The sequence below is a fragment of the Chelonia mydas genome, chromosome 22, assembly GCF_015237465.2.
Source record: "Chelonia mydas isolate rCheMyd1 chromosome 22, rCheMyd1.pri.v2, whole genome shotgun sequence".
In the NCBI taxonomy this organism is placed as follows: domain Eukaryota; kingdom Metazoa; phylum Chordata; order Testudines; family Cheloniidae; genus Chelonia; species Chelonia mydas.
Window position 1 is genome coordinate 5549270 of NC_051262.2, and position 24346 is coordinate 5573615.

At 47.0% G+C, this 24346-nt stretch overlaps 1 long non-coding RNA gene across 1 annotated transcript; it reads right to left on the bottom strand.

Moving 5' to 3' along the window:
- Positions 1 to 1232: 1232 nt before the first annotated feature.
- On the bottom strand, positions 1233 to 21188 carry LOC122463548. The gene is made up of 3 exons (XR_006287016.1): positions 21103 to 21188; positions 20893 to 20996; positions 1233 to 1664 (listed from the first exon to the last, which is right to left on the bottom strand). It is a non-coding gene; the product is annotated as an uncharacterized LOC122463548 (long non-coding RNA).
- Positions 21189 to 24346: the final 3158 nt, after the last annotated feature.

Sequence of the window (24346 nt, forward strand, 5' to 3'; positions counted from 1 at the left end):
CATTAAGAGTCAATTCCTATACCCCAATTCAGCAACTCACTTCCCCCTTGGGACTGACGAGCCACGAGACATGCTGCAAGGCCCCTCTCTGGCTATGCAGGGAGTGGGTGGGATCCAAAGTGGTCAGTTGAGGGGTCACATAGGTGGTAAGTGCTTTCGGATAGGGACTGTCTTTTTATTCTGTGTTTGTACAGTCCTTAGCACAACGGGGGCCTGGTCCATAACTTGGAGTCCTAGGCTCTACCCAATCAAATAATGAATAATAATTATATGGTGAGTCTTTAAGTGTCCAAGTGTCCTTTAGAGATAGGAACAGGCTATATCAGGAGGCGTCCTAGTGTGGTGAAGTCTTTTGTCTGTCAGGGAATGAATTCTTGTGTGTGTGTGTGTTTGAGATCTGTGCAGGTGCCTGGGGCTTACAGAGGGGAAAGGCAATAACAAACATGTACATTGTTTCTGAGAAGAATGAATAAAGAATGATCGAGGAACAACAATTCCGCTTGGTGTGTTTTCCCAAGGCTGCTCTGCAGGTGTGATGGCTACCGTCTCGGCCAACCGTGGGGAATGAACTAGGACCCTCTAGAACATAAATTTGAATTGCAACAACTTGAGCTAAAAAACCAGCTTCTGTAGGGAAGCACTGTAAAAAATTCACATCATTTGTGGCTTGGCCCCAGAAGGGGATGTATAACATGTGGCTCAGTGGGTCCAATTGTGCATGCATGCGTGTGTGCATGAGCATGTATGCTACCTGTACACAAGTATGCATGCTGGCTTGGTGTGTGTGTGGGGGGGGGGGAGTGCACATTTGTAAGCATATACGTGTGTGTTGTCATTTCCCTCCCCTCTGTGGTTCATCATTTACTGCAGACTAGGTGGGGTCAGTGACTCTGCATAGCTCAAAGGGAGCAGATCCTGCCAGACCCACAATTATCCGGGGCCAGATTCTAATATGTACACAACCACAAAACCGGTCATGCCTGCACCATGGGTATTTGCACATACACAACAGGGAATCAAATGAACAAGGAAGAATTTATACAGCAGAGTTATCTGCAATGGCAGAGGATGGACTCGACCCACAAGGTCCTTTCTAGTCCTATATGCCTATGATTTGTGCTTGCACAATTATGTATTTGCAAGGGTATCATTTGCAGGCAAAAGTTTAATGCCTGAAAATTTGGAAAATTATATCCAGGCTCCCTCTCTCATGTTTTCATTCATGCTTCCTCTCTCTTCTCCCTAGTGCATTTCTTGCTCACACACTCATTCATGCTCGCTCTCATTCTCATTTTCCTGGCTGTATTTTTAGCTCCCTTGCTGTTCTGAGGATGTGAACATTATCCCTGAGTCATGACTTTGTGAGGAAACAGGCAGACAGAGCTCTCATTACAACTAGTAAGGGTTCTTATCAGCTGCAAGGCAGGCCTGCTGGTGAGGTGGGGTGGGGGCAGCTTTATCTCCAAGTTCCTCTTCTCTTCCTTTTTCTCCAGCTGCTGTGTCCACAGAACCTTCGCTGGGGCCATCATTTTTCTGCCTCTCCTTGCAGCACCCGATGAGTTATTTTGAAATCAATGGCAGGGGGTGGAAGCCAAGGCCTGGGGCGTGGGAGAACCATGCTGAGTAGAACCCCAGTATTGGGGTAATTATTGTGAGTCGCTAGCCTGACAGAGAATAAAAAGGGAATTATGTGGTGTTCAACGCTGAATTTTACTGAGGTCATTCACAACCCACACCAAGCAAATGTGATGGAATGGGATCTGGGGGCTTAGTCTCGGACCTTGCTCCAGATTCTGATGGCCCAAAGCCTACAAGCGTTTGGATCTGGGATTCCAGTTCAGCACTTTGTCTGCTGGGAGAAAGGGCTTACCACCACAGTGGATCTGTTCCTACGAATGGACGAACTGGTGTCTCTAAAATAAGAACCATCCCAAACTGGTAGAGCTGATCTGATTTTTTGTTTTTTTAATTTGGGTTAAATTTTGAACTTTTGGGGGAGGGGGGATCAGCAAAATGTCCGCTTTGATGTCAACCAATTATAAAACTGGTCTCATTTTTTTCAAAATTATTATTAATAATGGGGAGAAATGACATAATTTTTCCCCTTGTTTTTTTCTGACCAGATCTAGCATCAATTTTTGACCTGCTGTCTCCAAATACTTTACAGGATTATATGATCTAGATCTAGTGTTTAAAGCAAAAGGGAGAAAGAAAGGGACCAGCCTGGCCAAGGAGAAAAGATGTTTTGAAAAGACTTGGAGAGTTTCAGGGAAGCTATTCCAGGTGTCAGAAGCTGCAGAGGAGAAGGCTCTCTCGCTAGCAGGGTCAGACTGAGGGGAAGGAACAGAAAGTAGCCAAGTGTTAGATGAACAGAGTCAGCACAGAGGAGGGACAAGAGAGGCAAAGTTTGGGAGATTATGTAATGCCAACAGCATGCTAGGTGACAGCGTGAAGAACTGCAAAATGTCTGTGGAGGGATTTAGATTCAGTTTTTGACCTAGCTCCTAAAATGAAAGGACAGCCACTGTGATAACTGCCCAACAGATTGCTTTAGGCCCAGGGCTGGATTTCCAATTAGGCACAGTAGGCATGTGCCTAGGGGCGCCAGTGTTCTGGGCCTGGGCACTAAAAGTTAAAAGTGGGTTAAAAGTTTCATTTTTTATGGAACGCATGAAGGTCAGCTGTAGGCGAGAAAGCGGCGGGGGGGGGGGGGGGGGACTGAAGATGCTGTGCCTAAGAGCACGTAAGGTGTAAATCTGGTCCTGTTTGGGGCAAGGGTGTCTATTACAAAATGTTTCTGAGCTACTTCCAGTAGGCTCCTGGTAAGTCTAAATGGTACAAGCAAAAGCCCTGACACTACAGCGGATTTTAAAAACGGATCCTGAGAAATAAGTTTGAAATCGGCAACAAATGCATGTTTCAAATATGTTTGAATCTGAGGACAAAACCACTCTCTGGATTGGATGGTCAGTCTAACTAGGCACTTTATATGATCCTCATCACCAAGGTACAGTGTGTGAACATCACTTTCTGCCTTCCTAGTTGCTAATGGGTCCCATATATATTTATTTTGCCCATGTGTCCTGTATTAATCTTGAGGTTCAGATCACAGTAGATTCACCTTTTCATGACATTCAAGCTGCTTTCAGCTCATTTCCTGAGATTTTCCTCTCTAACCTTTATGTTATCTGTTTAATATTCTTTCCCTTTTCCACCCAACTGCTTATTTTAGCTTCTTCCTGCCTCTTTCATGGCTTCTGTATACGTCTCCCCTCCCCCCACCCGCCCCAAACTCCATACATCCATCCCCTCTTCTACCCACTAATTACACTCCTCTCTCCTCATCAGTAGGTAATCTTGCAGTCAGCCCTTCAGTGCCCTTTCAGTTCAGATAGCACCTATTCTGCTTAAACCTAAGTATTCTGGCTCCACCACACTTCCTAAAATTCACAGTTTTTGTTTTCTAGCAAGTCCTCTCTTTATTTCCGGCATGGTGGAGATACTGCTGTGCCGTGATTGAAAGACACAAACATTATGCCATCCCAGCATTGAGACAGGGTTATTTATTGTATCCTGCAGAACAAGCAGAAATAGCTGCTCTTACAAACTGCCCTACAAGTCCTGATTTACAACCTGACAGACACACTTTATGCACCTCACTGCAAGCACTAACTTTGTTGGCTTTCATGGGAGGCTAATCTCTCTCCCCCTGGTCCCACTGACCTTGCATTAGAGAGTTGATGTGACTCAAAGGTTCATTTGACAGGCCCTTGGTAACTTCTTCATCTTAATATGGCATTTTCATTTGTTAACGTGAGTCTCTGCTTGTGTTAGTAGGGTTGGGAGGGTGCGGAAGTTGAGAGACACCAGTAACAGTCACTCATCACTGATATGCAGAGAACTGGACAGCTCAGGACATTGGTAACAGGACTCAGGACAGAAACAAAGCTCATGCTCAAATAAATTGGTTAGTCTCTAAGGTGCCACAAGTCCTCCTTTTCTTTTTGCGAATACAGACTAACACGGCTGTTACTCTGAAACATCTGTATGGTGGCACCATTTGAAATGGGTCTGTGGCCATTCTCTTGTGTCTGGCTCATTGTAAACATTATACCCATTGGCACTAATTAGCAAACAGATCCCAGTATGATAGGTACCAGAGATACATAACCAGCCAGCTTATTGGCCATCTCAGCAGAGAGACCAAGGACTGAGTAGCTGATCTAGTGTCTTCCCATGGGGAACATCTCCTTAGCAAGGGACAGTGTATGGGGGAAAACTTGCTCTGCTCCTGGCTGATGTGTGCCTATTACATGGGGCAAGAGAGGCCCCTGGTTCCCAAGGCTGCCTCTCTAGCTTCTCTCACCAGCATTAGATTTGCTATCAAATAAAATTAGCCCGGTCCATTTGGGGGGAGAGGGGTGGGGGAAACACAGGCTCCTAATTATTGTGTTTGTCCAAGAAATCAGTCAGTTTACAATTCCAGAGTCAAAATACTCGAGGAGTGGAAGCCAGGGTTTCCTGGGCTGAACCCAGTTGCTAAATAAAAGACAAAGGAAAGAGTAATTAGATGTCATTAATTGTTGTTAAGAGCATTTTTGTTGGCTGCCAATGCTTCTCTCCAGGGGATGCAGCACCGGCATGGCTGCAATAACACTCATGTGTGGATTGTGTTTATTTTAAGCAGAGCCCCCCTCATTCTCACAGCCCAACTCCTGCCAACCCTCCGGGCTCCTTTGTCTTCCCTGATTGCCTTAGCTCTCCTATTCATGATGAGGCCACTCAGCGCTCTAGTTTGCCCTGGTAGAGCAGGGCCAGCATTTAGGGTGGGTGGGGGATGGAATCTCAGCTCACCCTAACTGGCCTGATACCCAAACCTTGTGAGTTCTGTGGGCACCTCTCAAACATTCACAGCTGAATCTTGTATTGTCACCACATGCCATCGGGGTGCCCACGCCAGCGGGCCCAGAAGAGCCCTGCGGCCATCCCTACAGGGTGGCAACTGTTGCGGCTCTGGCTCTGTGAAACCGCAGGCAAGAGCAGACCATAAATTGGAATCCGAATTTCTCCTGCTGCTCCCAGCCTGGATGCAGAGTCTTCGCTTTGTAACGCGAGTGAGATCCAGCAGCAGCCTTGAGACATTTCCATACCAGAAACAAGCACAAGAACAACCTGGGGGGACTGGAAGGTGCAGGTGTGTGGGAATGGGAGGTGAAGCCATTCATCTCTCAGACAGCACTTTGAATCCAGCCCAGCACGGCAGCTATGGGTGGCTGTTTGGTGACCAGTGTGAAATGAGCTGGTGATCTAGGTCCAGGCCCCACTGGACAGAAATCTTAAACCCACAACCACACATGACTCTACTGGCCTCTTTGAGTCTCACTGCTGAAGCCAAGGACTGACTAAGACACTAGATCACCTGGGCCAGTGCCACAGGTGTGCATGTCAAGATTTCGCCCCAGAGTACTTGGACAATGTATACCTTCAAATCAGCGGCACTGCTATGGGTACCCGCGTGGCCCCACAGTATGCCAACATTTTTATGGCTGACTTGGAACAACGCTTCCTCAGCTCTCATCCCCTAACGCCCCTACTCTACTTGCACTATATTGATGACATCTTCATCATCTGGACCCATGGAAAAGAAGCCCTTGAGGAATTCCACCATGATTTCAACAATTTCCATCCCACCATCAACCTCAGCCTGGACCAGTCCACACAAGAGATCCACTTCCTGGACACTACAGTGCTAATAAACAATGGTCACATAAATACCACCCTATACCGGAAGCCTACTGACCGCTATTCCTACCTACATGCCTCCAGCTTTCACCCTGACCACACCACACGATCCATCATCTACAGCCAAGCTCTGCAGTACAACTGCATTTGCTCCAACCCCTCAGACAGAAACAAACACCTACAAGATCTCTATCAAGCATTCTTACAACTACAATACCCATCTGCAGAAGTGAAGAAACAGATTGATAGAGCCAGAAGAGTTCCCAGAAGTCACCTACTACAGGACAGGCCTAACAAAGAAAATAACAGAACGCCACTAGCCGTCACCTTCAGCCCCCAACTAAAACCCCTCCAACGCATTATCAAGGATCTACAACCTATCCTGAAGGATGACCCAACACTCTCACAAATCTTGGGAGACAGGCCAGTCCTTGCCTACAGACAGCCCCACAACCTGAAGCGAATACTCACCAGCAACCACATACCACACAACAGAACCACTAACCCAGGAACCTATCCTTGCAACAAAGCCCGTTGCCAACTGTGCCCACATATCTATTCAGGGGACACCATCACAGGGCCTAATAACATCAGCCACACTATCAGAGGCTCGTTCACCTGCACATCTACCAATGTGATATATGCCATCATGTGCCAGCAATGCCCCTCTGCCATGTACATTGGTCAAACTGGACAGTCTCTACGTAAAAGAATAAATGGACACAAATCAGATGTCAAGAATTATAACATTCATAAACCAGTCAGAGAACACTTCAATCTCTCTGGTCACGCAATTACAGACATGAAAGTTGCGATATTACAACAGAAAAACTTCAAATCCAGACTCCAGAGAGAGACTGCTGAATTGGAATTCGTTTGCAAATTGGATACAATTAACTTAGGCTTGAATAGAGACTGGGAGTGGCTAAGTCATGATGCAAGGTAACCTATTTCCCCTTGTTTTTTCCTACCCCCCCCGCCCCCGAAGTTCTTGTTAAACCCTGGATTTGTGCTGGAAATGGCCCACCTTGATTATCATACACATTGTAAGGAGAGTCATCACTTTAGATAAGCTATTACCAACAGGAGAGTGGGTTTGTGTGTGTGTTTGGGGGGCGGGGGGGGAGAACCTGGATTTGTGCTGGAATTGGCCCACCTTGATTATCATACACATTGTAAGGAGAGTAATCTCTTTACATAAGCTATTACCAGCAGGAAAGTGGGGTGGGGGGAGAGAAAACCTTTTGTAGTGATAATCACCCATTTTTTCATGGTTTGTGTATATAAAAACGTCTTCTGTACTTTCCACAGTATGCATCCAATGAAGTGAGCTGTAGCTCATGAAAGCTTATGCTCAAATAAATTGGTTAGTCTCTAAGGTGCCACAAGTCCTCCTTTTCTTTTTGCAAATACAGACTAACATGGCTGTTACTCTGAAACCTGTCAAAGGTTACCATAGTGATTTCAGGGGGCCTGACCAGAGACTCTTTTAAGAGTATGTCTACACTGCAGTGGGGAGCGACCTCCCAGCCTGGGCAGACAGACTCACCCCAGCTGGCCTTGACCGAGCAGGCTGAAAGTAGCTGTGTAGATGTTGCAGCCGTCCCTCAGCTTCAAAGCCCAAGCCCCAGCCCCGGCCGCGAGGTCTACACCTCTAGTTTTTAGTGCTGTACCAGGAGCCCCACCAGCCTGCCAAGCCAGACTCGTGGGCTGCCGCTCACTGTGTAGACTCACCTTCTACAGTGTCCCAAATTAGGCACCCAAAAATCACAAGCCACATTTGAAAATTCCAGCCCCCATATTTGCTACTCACCCTTTCCAGCACTCGTAAATTAGGCAAAACTTCCATACCCTCTCCATGCAGGACAGGGCCCCAAATGACTATACACGAGACAATGAGAAATAGATTCTTGAAGGGAAAGAGCAAAGTGTGTAGATGACTGGAAAAATCGGTTCAGACACAACGATCAATGGGATGTCTGTGAAACACATGTGGGTTATTTTGTCCTTTAAAATAACTGAAAGATGCTCTAGCTTCTTCACTCACTGTACCGAGGCTCTGAGTTCCTATTTCCCCATTAGAGGTGAATTATTATAGCTATTGTTTTATTGTATGGTAATTAATATAGCACTTTCCACCAACTTTGTAGCACAGTCTAGAAATTATAACCAATTTAATAACCAGGTGCCAAACACTTGAGTCCTTAATTTCATTTTTACTCAGTCTTTGCTGGCTCAAAACTCCATTAGCTTAAGTCAAGAGTATCGCCAAGGAAGCAGTGAGTTAAAGCAGAGTAAGAGAGCTCAGGATTTATCCCTTATTATTGTGGCTATCAACCAGACTTAGAAATGTTGAACAAGAGAGCTGGGCAACAATTTTCTGCCAAAACTTTGACTTTTTGATTCAAAATTTTCAGTTTTGGTGACCCCAGATGATTTCTTTTTTACTTTTCAACATTGCCAATGAACCAAACAAAAATCCACTGTTCGCCCAGCTCTAACAGTCTTGTGAAGGAAGGAAGTATTATTATACCCATTTTATAGCTGGGGAACGCGGACGCACAAAGGGAAAGTGACTTGACAAGCTCCCGACAGAGGCTGTATCAGATCCAGATTTAGAACTCAGGAATTCCTAGTTCCCAGTCCCTCAGTTCAGTTTACCATGATTCACTCCCTGAAGTAGTCACTGTACCCATTAAGGAAATGCAGCCATCTCTGGAGTAGAATGTAGCAGCAGGGTTTAACAATGCCCAGCCCTACAGTTTGCGAGAGAAAATGAGGAAGACTGCTGTGTCCACTGGAAACCGAAGGAGAGATTTATGTAGGTGGTCAGCTCAAACAGCGCAGAGAATGTTCCTCTTTTGCGGTTTGTAATGTCATGAGTTCTGGCAGGTGAAGCAAATTCTGGAGCTTTGGCCTGGACTCTGGAGCACATACCTAATCCGAGGCCTCAACCAAAACCAGACCCCCACTGTGCCGAGCCCTGTACAGACGCCTAGTGAGAGCCAGTGTCTGTCCAGAAGAGTTTATAATCTAAATAGACAAAACCAACAAATGCCTGATCTACACTTAAACTCTTTACTGGCATAGCAATGGCAGTTAGGAGCGTAGAGAAAGAGTCACACCCCTAACCAACAATGCTGCGCCAGCAAAAGCCCTAGTGTACACACAGTTAAACTAGCACCAAAAAAAAAAAAAAAAAGTCCATTTGCTGGTATAGCTTATTGTGTTCAGGGAATTGACGTACGCTATACCGGCACAAACACTCTTTTGCTGGCATAAGCTGCGTCTCCGTGAGGAGGGTCTGCCGATAGAGCGGTATAGCTACTCTGAGAAACCTCTGTGGGGTAGATAATGCGGGAAGTAGGGAGGTGAAATAGAGGCACCCGGAGGGAAACTGGCTTGCCCACGGTCATATAGCAAGACACTGGCAGATCCAACAGTAGAATCCAATTCTACTTGAACTTTTACTGCCTTTTAGGGTGGAAATTCCCCTGCTTAATGTTAAGCGCGTGCTTAAGTACCTTACTGGATCAAGGCCACTGTGCATCAATCCACTTTAGCCTGGCTGCAGATCAGACCTCTGCACTGAGGAAAGAATAGAGCCGTTGGGTAATTCTTTGTTATGTTTAAGTCAACAGCTATAGTCTGCTCCTGACCTGGGAGTCTAGAAGTTGTTTTTGTGTTTTCAAAAATGCCAAACCTTTGTAGTTCACCTTTAAAGCATTTTTTTTTCACAGTTGTGGCAAGCAGCGATTTCCCAGAAAGCTCCATCTCCTGCAGCGAAGCCTCTGTGTTTTCAAGAGACGTTTTGCTACAAACAGGAGGGATTTCTTCTCTAGTTTGAATTTCATTGTTAGAGGCTGGCAGTGGTTTCTTTTCACATCTCTTTCCTTCTAGGGACGCTGGCTGCTAATAAAGCTCAACGGTGCCCCCTAAAGGTGGGTTTATGCCACAATGCCCTGTCAGATCAAGTGGCATGGCATGCTGCAGCTGAGGTGAAGGGTTCAATGGCCAGGCTGGGAGCCAGCAGAAGAGGTTTAATCAGCCCGTGCTGTGATAACAAAAACTGCAGCAGGGGCAATGGGCCTTGTCCTCTGTTCACAAGAAGCCCTGGCCATGAATCCAGATCTGGCAGAGAAAAGCTGGCCTGTTTCCCAGATTAGCTTGGGAGGCTTTTCTTTCTGTTACCCCTTTCCAGCGTGGGCTGCTCCAGGAACACTGCAGACCCCGGAGTGTTGGCAATGTGGCTCCAGCTGAGCAATTGCCAGTGGACCGGAGTCACGTCAGCCAGTCGGAATCTACTTCCAAGGTGGTTTAAGTGAGGAGCAAGTGGTGACTCAGGGCAGTTGGGGGAATCCCTATTTTCACTGCTGGAAACAAAAAAAATCACAGTGCTATGGATTAGTGGAAAAGGAAACCACTTGAGCCCTTAAGAACATGACTGGAGGCTCCCACAGATAGGGAAACAGTCACTTAATGATGGGGAAAGAAGGCCCATTTTTCCCTGAAAGTGAAGGGCGGCCATTCTCTAACCCAGCACATTGTTTCATTGGTCAGTCAGTCTACTCTGCAAAGGATCAGATCACTCCTTTCTTGACCCAAACTAGCTCAGTCCTCTCCAGCTGTTCAGATAGGCAGGTGCTTGCTGGGAAAGTGCCTCTCAGGACTCTGCCTGTTATTGATGCAAACTGGAATTCTTGTTCTTTATTATTTATAGTGCAGCAGTGCCTAGAGAGCTAGGCCTCACCCTGGCGCAGGTCCTCAAAGGCATTCAAGTGCCCAACTCCCATTGATCCCAATGACAGTTAGGTGCCTAACTACCTTTGGAGGATCTGGGCCTATACAAACATGTAGTAAATGACAGCCCCTGCTGCAAAGAGCTTAAAATCAAAAAGACCAAGGGTAGAGAGATGTTCTAAAAGGAAAGAGGATTTTTACTTTAGCATTGCTATGGAGGAGGGAGGAAAGCCACCCCCCACCTATCTATTTAAGGTATTGGCACAGCCCCCAATCACCGTGGGATCTGAGCACCTCCCAATGTTAAAGTGTTTATCCTCCCAGCACACTTGTGAGGTAAGGAAGTATTAGGATCCCATTTTTTTAAAAAAAAGATGGGAAACTGTGGCCCAGAGAGAGGCTCAGTAACTTGCCTAGACAGCCTCTGGTGGAGCAAGAATTTGAAGCTAGGTCTCCCAGAACCCAGGCTAACACCCTGGCCACTGACCCATGACATCCCCACTGATATAACAGCTGAACACACCTCCAGTATGTCTACGTTAAACCTCAGCCCACTCCTGAGAGACAAGAAATTAGTATTATCCCTATTGCACAGAGAGATTCAGTGACTTGACAAAGATTGCATGGGACATTCATGACAGAGCTGGGAACTCAGCCCTGATCTCCTGTGTTCCAGGGGGCAGTGCCCTACCCACAACAGTGATACAGGTTTTCATGGGTTGATCACAAAGCACTTTATAAAGGAGGCAAATTCCATTATTCCCATTTCACAGATGGGGAAACCAAGGTACAGAAAGGTGAAGTGACTTGTCCTAGGTCACCCAGCAGGTTAATGGCAGAATTGAGAACAACACCCAGGTCTCCTGAGTCACAGTCATTATCCACTAGGCCACAAGAGCAAACTTCCTCCCCCAACAAGGTTAATACACTTCTAGCATATTCCAGTCAACCAAGAAATGCACTTTTTCCCCCATGTGGATATTTTTTTATTTACTTTCTTATTTTAACTGAGTTAAAAGTACAATGTCAAATTCAAAGTACTAAATTAAAAATCCTCACCTGTGTTACAAATAATACCTTAGATCAGGGGTGGCCAACCTGAGCCTGAGAAGGAGCCAGAATTTACCAATGTACATTGCCAGAGCCACATTAATACGTCAGCAGCCCCCCATCAGCTCCCACCCCCTGCTCCCAGCACCTCCCACCCACCAGCAGCACTGCCAGTCAGTGCCTCTCCCTTCCTCCCTGCACCTCCCGATCAGCTGTTTCGTGGCAGGCAGGAGGCTGTGGGGCGGGGGAGGCAGAGGAGCGAGGGCACGGCAGGCTCAGAGGAGGGGGCGGGAAGGGATGGAGTGGGGGCAGGGCTTGTTGCAGAAGCCAGGGGTTGAGCAGTGAGCGCCCCCCGGCACATTGGAAAGTTGGCACCTGTAGCTCCAGCCCCAGAGTCGGTGCCTAGACAAGAAGCCGCGTATTAACTTCTGAAGAGCCGCGTGTGGCTCCGGAGCCCCAGGTTGGCCACCCCTGCCTTAGATGATTAGAACTGAAAGAATTCTTAAAAGCTAATTTACTTTGTTTATGTTAGATTATTTTTTTTTTTAATTTTCTCTCCGCTTGGTCAATGAAAGAAAATATTCTAATCAGTTTCACTTCCCTTTAGAGTCAGTTTCGAATCCATTTCACTCTCAGGTTCTCATGCATTAGCACAAGGCTGCAGGGTTTGGACTGCAAACATTGTGGGAGAATGTTAGGGGTTTTTGGGGGGTTTTAATATTTCTACTGGAATTAAAAATGAATGCAAATCATAGAAACATGTCTATAGGTGTTAGGTTTCCCAGAAGCTTTTTTTTTTTTTTAAACCATATATATATATATTCACAAAACTGAAATTTTGAGCCAGATTTGACTAACCAGATTCCTTTTAAGAGCATTTCTAAACCCTCAACTGGACCATTCTATCGGAAGATGCAGCTCACTACTGGATAAATTTATAAAGCAATGTCTGAGTGGATTGATAAAAAAAACACAGCATTAGCATTTTGCATTGAAGGTCGAGCAGCTGTCACAGCTGAGCACCTGCATGCACTCAGAGTGACTCCCATTGTGTTTCTGTGTCTGTAGCACGAAGCATATATGCACGCACGCACGCACACACACGAAATTTTGCTTTTCTATTAACTGATCTGGTTGACTTGCGAGTTTCTTCTGCAAGGAGGCGGTTTGCTTCAATTCCCTGTGCACTGTGCTGCATCATAGGGAGACCCCTGCTGTCCAGACTCTGCAACTGCAACCCCTTGGCTGTGGGGGAAAAGAGCTAAATTAGCGCTCAAGAGAGCTCAGCTAAAGTTGAGCGATTCTCAGCGAAGTGTAGTAAAAATATTCCCTCCTCTTCGTTACAGATCACGAGATCTGACAGGTGCAGACAGACTTCTAGCTGAAGAAAGGGTCTCCTATTATCTTCACCCCTTTCTTTTCAGTATCCTCCCCTTGAGTGATTTGACGGTAGCTTCATTTTAAAGATTCAGAGGGGTCGCCGGGTTAGTCGGGATCTGTAAAAGCGGCAGAGTCCTGTGGCACCTTACAGACTAGCAGGCGGATTGGAGCATGAGCTTTCGTGGGTGAATCCCCACTTCATATAAGGTGCCACCGGACTCTTTGCCTCATTTTAAAGAGGGGCTTTCACATCGGAGCAAGTCGTGCACATATATGTATTCGCGACAGTGTTTTAGCCACACTGCACTGCCCTGCCCTGCATTTCTTGACATTATTTGATCTAGAAGCCAGACACCTCACTGGCTTTTTTAACAGAGGGTTGACTCGGAGGATTCTTTTCATTGTGAGGTTTTGTCCCCCTGTCTGAGGGACCTGATTTTCTGGCCTGTTTTCTACAGCCGTCTCCCCAGGACAGGAAAGAGGAGCGGGGAATGCAATGTCTCGAATTCACCGACTTTGGCAAGACGGCTCACGGGGCTAGGAAATCGGCACTGCCCTGTCCTGCATCTAGAATGATCTGGGGGCGGGGGAGGGGAGTTAGACTTGAGCCAGTGGACCTTTCTAGCGAGATGACTGCAGACACCTGGGCACCTGAGGCAGGTGGCTTAGAAGGTGAATAACGAGACGTGGCCCCTTTCACCTCTCGGCCGCTGCCTTGAATCTGCCTCCAAGCAAACGACACGACCCTCTGTGGGCCTTCAAGGGGCCCGGAGAGAGGAATGAGGCAGGAAAAGCAGCTAACAGAGAGACATAGGGATGTGTGAGGCAAACCAGGCCACCCCCTTCCTATAACTTACAGGTGTGAAAGTGACACCAGCTTATGGTCCCTTGCCCACCTGTAGGTGGGCCTGTAGAAGTCTAGCTTACACTAGCTCACTCCTGAACTTCGAACCTGTGTGTCAAGCCTGGCTCTTTGATTGGTGAGGCCTTCATTTACTATATTCCTATAGTCTCCCATTTCTCCTCAGAGGGAGAAAATAACACCCCAGATGGGGGGGAGGGGAGTGAGGTCTCCTCGGCGAGACACAGAGCGCAAGAGAAGTCAAGTCTGACGTGCGTCGGTGCTCATGTCTTAGACACACAAGGCTTTCCTGTCTCCCCCTCCCAAGATTATTTACCTCTGAAGGCAGCAAATCTGAACACTTCTCAAAGGGACAGCTAACCTTAGCTCTCTAGAGCAACTGTGCCCAAGTTACTGACTGCTCCTTATTTGCTCAGTACCAGCACACAGACAAATTCAAGCCAGCCCTGACACTGAAGGGAGTTGCACTCGCTTGTGCCAGGGCTGAACTCAGTTCTTAGCACTCATGCTAAATATCCTGTACGTAGCACCTTTCCTCCCAATGCACCCCAACGCTCATCACTTTGACAACTGATGCTATATTGGGTATATAGCATAGTCATTTTGTCCGTCACTGAAAGGCAGCCACTTCTGAAATAAACCAGACACCTCGTTCTCCTTTGTCCTTCTGACTCACAATGCCAGCACTGGTATAAATGCTTGCCCCAGGTGAGCCAGGCCCCAGCTGTTCAATGCTGCAGAGGACTTTACACAACAGCTTAGTGCAGGAGTGAGTATTATTATATCCCTATTTGAAACCACAGGTGGAGTTTAGAGGCAGAATGTACTTACCCGAGTTGGAATTTGGCCACAACATGCAGTTAACACCTGGCAGGCCTCTGCAGAAAACACCATGGAATCTTCAATGACCACAAAAGATCAAGACCCTGGTTCTCTGTTCATCTAAAAGACAAGCCCTCCAGCAGACCCTAACTCGACAGGTAAGAGCACAACATGCTGGATCACCAGCATTGCTTCCTGCAGTATGCACCAAGTTTCCCCTAGAGATCTCCTGTTGATCCCTTCTTCACGGACCAGGTCTAGCGGAGAGTGGGTTCAGCTGGAAATGTCATAGTTCCGGGTACCGAAGAAAACACCCACAAACCAGCATCATTGCAATCTCTCTCAATGCCTGATTCACACCCCAGGGGGACTTTGTTTTAAGATGGGCAAACACAAAATACATGAGATGCATCTCACACATAGTTCAAACCGAGCTGTGGAACCATTCATAGAAATAAAGAGTTTAAGGCTGGAAGGAATGGTTTAAATCATCTAGTCTCGCCTCCTGCACATCACAGATCGTAGCATTTCATCCACTTACTCCTGTATTGAGCCCAACAGCCTGTGTTTTACTAAAGTATGTCTTCCAGAAAGGCCAGACTTTTCTGACTGGATGTGAAGCCATCAAGAGATGGAGAATCCACCACACCTCTGGAAATCTGTTCTAACGGTTAATCACTCTCACTGTTAAAATACTGAGCCCTATTTCTAAAATGGAGGATATTGAGAGCCAGGATTACAGGTCAGGACCATTTCTATGTAAAGAAACACTCAGAGTGTCTCTCCAACTAGAGGAAAAACGAAAAAAAGCTACAGGGAAAGTGTAAACAGCACAACAAGCCAACACATTCCTTATCAACTGGTTGTACTTCCATAAGCAACTCAGGATATTTCACAAGACACTCCCTGTAAGCAGCTTGCCCCAAGATTGTTAGCAGTCACTGGTTGATCCCAACCTGCTCCTTTGCCTCTGACTTTGCTACCAGAGTCAGTTTACTCATCATGCTGGGGAAGATGAGGGGGAATCAAATCAAAGGCATGTCAGGGAGGTGGGGGAATAACAAACCAATGTATTTTGGGTTCTCACCTCTTGTTTCTATTGGCTCTGGAAAGGTGAGAGTCCAAGGCAGGCAGAGGTGGAAAGGACAATGTGAAACTCAAGGAGGGGGATGATCACTTGACAAGAGATAAGAACTTTAGCTTTTGGGACTATGGCTGCACATTGAGCGAACAGAATGTTAGGAACCATTAGAAAAGGGATAAATAATAAGACCAAAAATATCATAATGCCACTACATAAATCCATGCTACTCCCACACCTTGAATACTGCATACAGTTCTGGTCACCCCATCTCAAAAAAGATATTAGAATTGGACAAGGTACAGAAAAGGGCAAAAAAAAATGACTAGGGGTATGGAACAGCTCCCATCTGAGGAGAAATGAAAGAGACTGACTTGTGCAGCTTGGAAAAGAGACAACTAAGGGGGGAATAGAATAGAGATCCATAAAATCATGAATGGTGTAGAGAAAGTGAATAGGAAACTATTATTTACCCCTTCACATTACACAAGAACCAGGGGGTCACCCAATGAAATTAATAGGCAGCGGGTTTCCTACAACATAAGGATGTACTTGTTCACACAACACACAGTCAAATCGTGGAACTCATTGCCAGGGGATGTTAGGAAAGGCCAAAAGTATTACTGAGTTCAAAAAAATAATTAGATAAGTTCATGCAGGATAGGTCCATCAAGGGCTATTGCCAAGATGGTCAGGAACACAACCCCATGCTCTGGGTGTCCCTTAGCCTCTGACTACCAAATGCTGGGACTGGACCAAGGGGATGGATAGCTCAATAACTGCCCTGTTCTGTTCATTCCCTCTAAAGTATGTGGCACTGGCCACTGTCAGAAGACAGGGTACTGGGCTAGATGAACCATTGGTTTGCCCCAGTCTGGCTGCTCTTATGTTCTTAAGTCTGCGTCTCTTCTGCTTACTCCAAGGCTCTTTGCTTTCCCAGCGTCTGGCTGAGATAGGGTCCTGGCTGAATGCCAGCTGGCTGACGCTCAACCCAGACAGGACACAGTCAATGTTGGTTGGCAGAAGGAAGCATTTGGAGGAGCTGATGAGAAGTCTGACTCCTGCATAGATTGGGGGCATGTGCCCACCCATGCCACTAGCCTTGGAGTCGTCCCCGCTGCTGGATTGCCCAGGGACAGCAAAGGCCCAAAGTGCCTTTGATCGCTGACTAGCCTGGAGGCTGTGACCTGGTGGATCTGGCCACATTTTTACTCACCGTGGTCACCTCCAGGTCAGGCCGCCGCAATACTCTCTGACTCTGTTGGAATCTTCCAGATGGCAGGGGGTGGGCATGGAGTTTTTGCCGTTTCCATCTTTTCCCCAGGCCGTTGGGCAAACGAGGTCTGAGAGCTCAAGCCATAGGTGCCGACTCCATGGGTGCTCAGCACCCACCAGCCACAGCGGTTCGGGGGCCGGGGGGGGGTGGAACGGCACCGATCAGCTGTTTGGAGGCTGGCAGGAGGTGCTTGGGGGAGGGCGGAGAGCAGCAAGCAGGGGGTTTTGGGGGGGAGGGGGCGGAATGGGGGACAGGAAGAGGTGGGGGCAGGGTGGGGCCTCAGGGAAGGGGCAGAGTGGGGGTGCGGCCTTGGGGCAGAGCAGGGGTGGAGCACCCATCTGGAAAAATAAAAGGCAGCCCCTGTGGCTCATACCACAGTTGAAAGGCAGGAAGTAGTGCCGCGACTTGCGGCAGCCTAGAACCAAACAAACAAGACTCAGCCCAAAAAGCACATACAAATCCCCGACTGGACACCTTCCCTGTGAGCCTGGAAGCTCTCCTGGGCAGAGAGCTGCAGGTGGTGGGATGGAGCAGCAGTCCCTGACAGTTGGAGCATAGGGATCTACTTTCAGCTTTCTGACACTCCCCCTTTGGGCCACGCTTTCCTCTGAAGATCCCCAGGAGCGAGTCGCTGAGGGTGGAAGAGGAAGCCCTTTTTGGAACCACAGTTCTCAGAGTCCCTTCTCGTCCTACACAGAGATTGGATGTCTTGACAGCATCGTTCTCCTAACACTACAGCAGCGTGTAGAACTGTGTGAAACCAGATGTCCCTTGTAGCCAACTTTTACTGAGTCATTTATATCCATATAATATTTGACATTTTCTATGAAAGGGCTCCAGGTCCCTGACACATTTTAAAAGGATTCAGATACTACAGGATGGGGTCCATATAAGCACCTGGGTAGAGAGGACAGTGCCTGTGTTTTATGAGTCAACTTTGCCTCTTGGGAACATGGATGTCAAAGCATCAGAGTGGGGAAGGGAGTCAGTCTGGTACATGGATGCACTAAGACAATATTTTGCATTTCTATAGCACTCTTCATGTAAGACTGTCAAACTAGTACTGAATACCCAGGGACCCTGGTGAAGGGGTGTGGATTCATCTTTGTGCTTATTTGCACCAACCCTTAACTCTGCACCTTTGGCTTAAGGAACCCAAAGTCCACTAGATCACAATTCACAGTGTTGTGATTGGGTTCAACAGGCTCCATTTTGGGCATTAATAAAATGGATGGAAGTAGGTCTAAGGCAGGCTAGTTTGCGTTTATATCTATACTCCCCGCGCAGCACTGCTGGCTATTGGAGATGGAACCCCAGCCAAGCCCTGAATCTGAACACTCCCAAACTTCAGGGATCCAAACTTAAATATGCCTCCGAATTTCTGAGTTGCTCCCTGTTTCTATAAGTGGTTGAACCAAAATCCCAGCTCAGATACCACAGTGATAGGCTAAGTAGCAAAACTTTAAGGGGCAAAATGTGATGGAGTGGGAGATTGTTCGAAATCCAGAATGGAACTTTGTAACTAGAGATGGCACACATTTTCCAATGGCGTTTGCAGGACAGACATTAAGAGTTAAGACTGACGACACTTATTATTCAGAACATGGTATCCCTTCTACTTTCCTACAATCTAATGCCCAGAAATGAGAAAATATGCCTGATCGATCTCTGTTTAGCAAAATTTCTTCCACTTTGGAGCATATTGCAAATAATAATTTTAAAAAATAGAAGTTGACTGGAATTGTCTTAAATTAAACAATGTTATGTTTCTGAACTGCCACAAGGTGGAAGTATTTCAGAACATTACTGTTCCACTTAACCAGCAACTGGTAGATCTAAACTTGGGTGGAGGATCTGCAATGTTTGTGAACCCGTCTTTCTTTTTCCCCCATTCCAGTTAGCGCCAGTCCACCCTGAAACCCTGGAGGTGCCACTGAACACCTCCACCTCACTATAGAGTAGTCTTGTTTACGGGTGTAGTGAGGAGGGGAGAAGGAAGTGTAATTGGAGGCTACAGTTTGTTGAGCTAAGAACACGCAGAGACCGATTTGCTTAGGTCTACATGAGCCACATTGCAGAATTCGGTTAATCGTGAACCCACTTGTGAACCAAACCCCCTAGAGTTAAACAGCAGATTTTTTGACTCCACCTGGAACAGAGAAAGGGATGTGGTTCGGCAAAAAGAGGTGTGGCTAAGGAGCATTGCCAACTCCTACAATTTTATCATGTGTTTCATAGTATCTGGGATTTTTTGTGTGAAGTTCGAGCAGCTGGAGTCAAGCGATTACAAGAGCATCTCAGTTTTTATTTAAAAATAAAGTAAATTTTTAGCCCTCCAGGTTGCAGAGCAAAGTTTGAAAACATGATCCCTAATGGCTTACCAGAGGGCTATTAATTTATTATATATTTTAATTCATTCACAATTTGCTTAAATCCATGAGGTAATTTAATTCAGCATTCATTGTCTATTTTAAAACCTCATGATATTAAGCTACTCTTGTGGTTTTTGGGGGGCCTGTCTCAAGATTTTTGTTTGGGGTTGGGCATGTGGCTTGGTAAGAGGGGCTAGGAGCTGCTGTTTGTGCATGTTCGAGAAGTGCCTGGCCTGCCTCCACTTCTGGCTGCATCCAGAGGTCTAACACCAGAGACAAAGTTTATACACATTCAAAGCCTGGATCGCCTGAAATTGGACCTCGGGACATCAGTGCCACCATGCATTGCAGAGATTGCCCATTGTCTCTGACTGAAGAGGACTGCGGGGGAGGGGGAGGTGCTGGGTTCAATTTCTTATGAGCATCACCTGGCTTAATTGAAACATACCATTTGTAACCGAACCCACTCACCGCAAGGCACCTCCTCATAGCCTGCCGTGCATAGCGGCTCCCTCGCTGGGCTAGCGCCCCCTGCCGCCGATTGCTCTTCCCATGACTCAGCACGGGGCTGGCCTTAGGGAAAATGGCGCCCTGGGCCGCTGCTGCCTTCCCGCACTCCCCCCTTCACCCTCAGGCCCCGCTGCCTCCCTCCCCCCCATTTCCTCAAGCTCCCTTCTGCGGCCTCACAGCCCAGGCCCGCCCCACTCGTGGCTTCTTGACCCCGTCACCCACCTGTAAGGCCGGCCCTGACTCACCCCTCCAGCCGGGTCACCATCTTAACTCCACCCCTTCCAGGGTCACAATTATCCAAACTAAAAGTCCCAAAGCCACAAACAAAATCTTTCCTCCTCTGGGGGGCTCCTTCTCAGCCTGTAAACCCCCCTCCTCCCCCAAGGCTTGGTAACCCTTGGTGGGGGGGGGCTTGGGGTCAGTAGGGAAACCCAGTCCCCCCCTATACTCTGGGTTCCACCCCAGCTAGGTACCTGGGCTACAGTTTTGCCTAGGCCACTTCCTATCCAGCCTCTTAAGCTCTCCTTTGGGTCTCTGTCGCACTGCTGCTTAATCGGGGTCTCCCCCCGGCCTCCCTGTCTGAAGAACTTTCCTTACTCTCAGAGCTTTCTGTGTGGCTCTCTCCCTAGCCTTGTCCCCAGCTAGGCTTTATCTTAAGCCTGGCTCTTATTCCCAGTACTGCAGCCTCCTTCAGCTCTTGATGGGGAATGTGCCTGATTCCCCTCAGGTGCGGCTTGTTCTGTTAACAGGGGGCTTAGCCCCAGACTCTCCAACACCCCCACCACCACCACCCTCGGCAAGCCACCCTGTTACATTAACAGACGGCATGGTTGGATGCTCACACATCCCTGGCTCTGCCATGGACCCACTGTGTGATTGGGTACACCACGTCCCCTCTTTTTACCTCAGTTTCCCCTGTGGGAAATCAGTGACCTACCTCGCAGAATGGTTGTGAGGATTGACTTTGTTCATGTTTATGGATCCTCGACTGCAAGGTGCTATGATAGGGCTTAATTTGAAGGATCAGAGAAGCAGTTCAGATAAAATGAGAACCTACCTGAATCATCTCTGAAATCCCAAATGGAACCAAATGTGCCGTTTTATTGCTGTCCAAAGAAGCTTGGTTAACGTGTGTCTGTGCACCTCTGGATTGGATCAGGCCTAGGAATGGAAATACCACAAGAAAGGTGAGTGGTCAAGCATTTGTGACCCAGCTGAAACAAAAAGGGCTAGAGACCTTCTGAAATGGATTCATTCTTCTCATGACCTTTCCAGTGTGGCTCCCAGCTCAGAGTGCTTCAGAGAAACCTTCAAAGGGCAGTTGTTGACTTTCTTCCAACTAGTTAATTCTCTTCCTCTCCTGAAGGAAGGTACAAGAGTACAATTACCCTATCAGGCTGATATCCATCTGACCCCCTGCTGGCTCTTTGCCTGCCCCACTTAGGAAGAACAAGCCCTTCATAATTCCTCTAAGTGTTGTTACATCCCTGATCTTCAGATAGGGACTAAAAGAGCCCATCCACTCCGCAAGGAGCTGAGTCAGTGGGAGTGCCACCTGGGGCATAGCAATTTGCAACTGCAGCTTAAACACTTGATCATTCCAGATCTCCCCCTTAACCCTTTAAAGGCTTAGCCACAGTAGCAGGTGAGTTCCAAGGTATCTTGTTGACTGAGTCCCAGCTGGGAGCAAGACAGCTTGTGATCAGTGCAGCATGGCTGTTGTAATGCTACCTTGCATTCAGAAGCTTCTTTCTCTCTGTGGATCTCAACTTGCTTATGAACTCTCTATCCCCATTTTATGGATGAGGAAACTGAGGCACAGAGGGGTCAAATGACATTCCTGCCGGTTCTAGAATAAGACCCAGGAGTCATCACTCTCCACCCCTTTCTGTAATCGCTTGACTAGCCTACCTTCCCTGCCGCTATAGAGATGTGATGTTCATCCCTTGATGAATGGACATGCCTGACTCAAATCTGCAGGGGATTTGCTGAGATAGGTATAGAACCCAAGTTTCCCCATTCTCGTACCGGTGCCTGACCCTCCTCTCTTTGTGACTTAGTGCAGATAAATGGTGAATCCTACTCGGTCAGAGTTAGGTGCACCCATACTAAGACTATGGAGATGTAGTATATTATGAAATCCTGTGGATAACTAGCTGAGTGATCTGATTATCTGGAGATGTCTGTTGCAATGGAACGTCAATCCAATGGACCGTTCCAATCGCAGTGCTGGAGGGAGGTTTTCAGCTCAGTAACATCATTTCAATAGAATGGCATCTGTTTCCTTCACGGTCCTTCTGGTCTCACCCAAACAGGTTGGATTCACATATGAAGAAAGATACCGTTTGAACCAGATTGATCTTCATGTTCCTGGAAATATTTCTGACCACAGGTAAGATGGAGTTTGCCAGTTTGGACTGACAGAGGTACGGTCAAGTTGCCATTATAGACTGCATTTACTATCATTTACTCTCTCATACAATAAGAGTATAATTTATCCTAGGCTCTCGAGCCCTTTGCAAATATCGAGCCAGATGCTGAGCTCGTGTATATTGGCACACCAGCTGAGGATCAAGTCAATTATTTCCATATTTCTGAATATTATTTTCTACATCACACAGTTTTTCAGTTAGTCTGCTTTTGCACAATGCCCCAGTAAGGTAGGGGATATATTATTCCCACTTGACAAGTGGGGGAAACTGAGGCACAGACTCGCCCGTGGTCACACAGTGAGTCAGCAGCGGGCCTAAGAATAAAACTTTGTTGCCCTGTCTCCTAGCCCCTGGTCTAGGCAACATTGCTTCCTCACTAAAAGAAGAGTTGTGAAGATTGTCCTGGGGAGTCTTTCCACTCCTGGCTCACCACCGGCCTTGCAGCTCAGTAGAATGTCTGGGGATCTGACAAAGTGCTGAAGGTTTCTTTTCAAGCAGATTGGTGATGCTCACATATACAGCTGGAGAATAATGGAGTATCCAAAACTAAAATCCAAAACTTTTTGGTCAAAAACTGCCAACAATTGGAAGGAAAAAAAATGTTGACAAAACGCCCCCAGACCCTCAACATATTGGGATTTAGGGACTCTGGGTTGCTGGTGCAATACTGAAAGGTTTTGAGGAAAGCAGGCACTTTGTGTGAAGTTGTCCATTTAGTCAAAACCCCAGTTTTCCATCAAAACTCTTTTTCAGCAGAAAATTTTCAACCAGCGCTACTCCCAACTGTACCTCGCACTAAGATGGAGCAGCACTTTCCATCCGAGGATCTCAAAGTGCTTTGTAATGACAGGCAGGTATTTAACAGAGAGAGAAACTGACTCGCCCAGGGTTGCAAATGAGAGTAGGATCAAAGCCAAACTGGTGCCACAATCTACTGTCCTACGTATTGGACCACACTGCCGTACTTTGGGGGTTGCCTAGGTTTACCAACATGGGAAGAAAGCCAGCGGGTTTGTACTCTGCTGTTAGCTGCCAACAAGCTGCAGGGTGGCACTCGGCACTAGCTGACTAACAGAAAAGACCCTGGAACATATGGATACTGTGGTAAAAGACGTGACACCACTGCCATGCTGCTAACGCAACACAGAAGAGCTTAAAAAACAAACATGCCGTCACCAGATGTTATAAACATCTGGTGAGACCAGTAAAACAAAAACAACCAAAAAAAAAAAAACCTGTTAAAAAAAAGAAAAGAAAGCCTGCAGGTTAAATCTTTTAACTGAGAGGGAACGTTCCACCAAAGCACGACAACATCTGCATTACCAGTGCGCAACCAACATACCTGCTCCCAGAGACAAGTTACCTTTAACTTACTAATATACCAGGCTCATGAATTTCAATGGACACCTGATGTCCTTAAGTCTGTAGTGCTATTGTTGCATGGGTATCTACCTAAGGTACTTATATGCGCCCCTATCCACACACACCTCACAATCTTTAACATATTCACCCCTGCGGGGTAGGGAAATACTGTCGTCATCATTGTACAGGCATGGACTTGAGACAATAAGTGAGTAGCATAAGGTCATACAGCAAGTCTGTGGCGGAGCAGGGAATGAAACCCACATCTCCAGCTAGCACTCTAACCACTGGACCGTCCTGCCTCCAGCCATCATTGCTATGTGAACTAAATGTAAGCCAATGCAGTGATGTCTCCTTGAGTCGGCAGACCGCCTGAAACCAAAGCTGAGCGAGAGAGAACAACGCTCCCCTTCAGTGAATTCAGGATTGTGCTCAGTGAAATGGCAGCATAGGGAACTATAGTGAGGCTGCTCAAAGCATGCAAGGAAGAAGAGGGACCATCAGTACTGCCATCCTTAAGAGATCAGAAACTATGAGTCAGACCCCCAAAACCATGAGATGGGCCCCAAAAATCATGACGTTCTTTTTAAAATAATAATAATGATATTGTAGTTTTGGTGTGTCACTTGACTGTTGACTCCCCCAGCCCATCCCCAGTGCATGCGTGATGGGCAGGGTTGTCCACTCTCCCAAATGTATTGGGTAAGAGGATTTTGG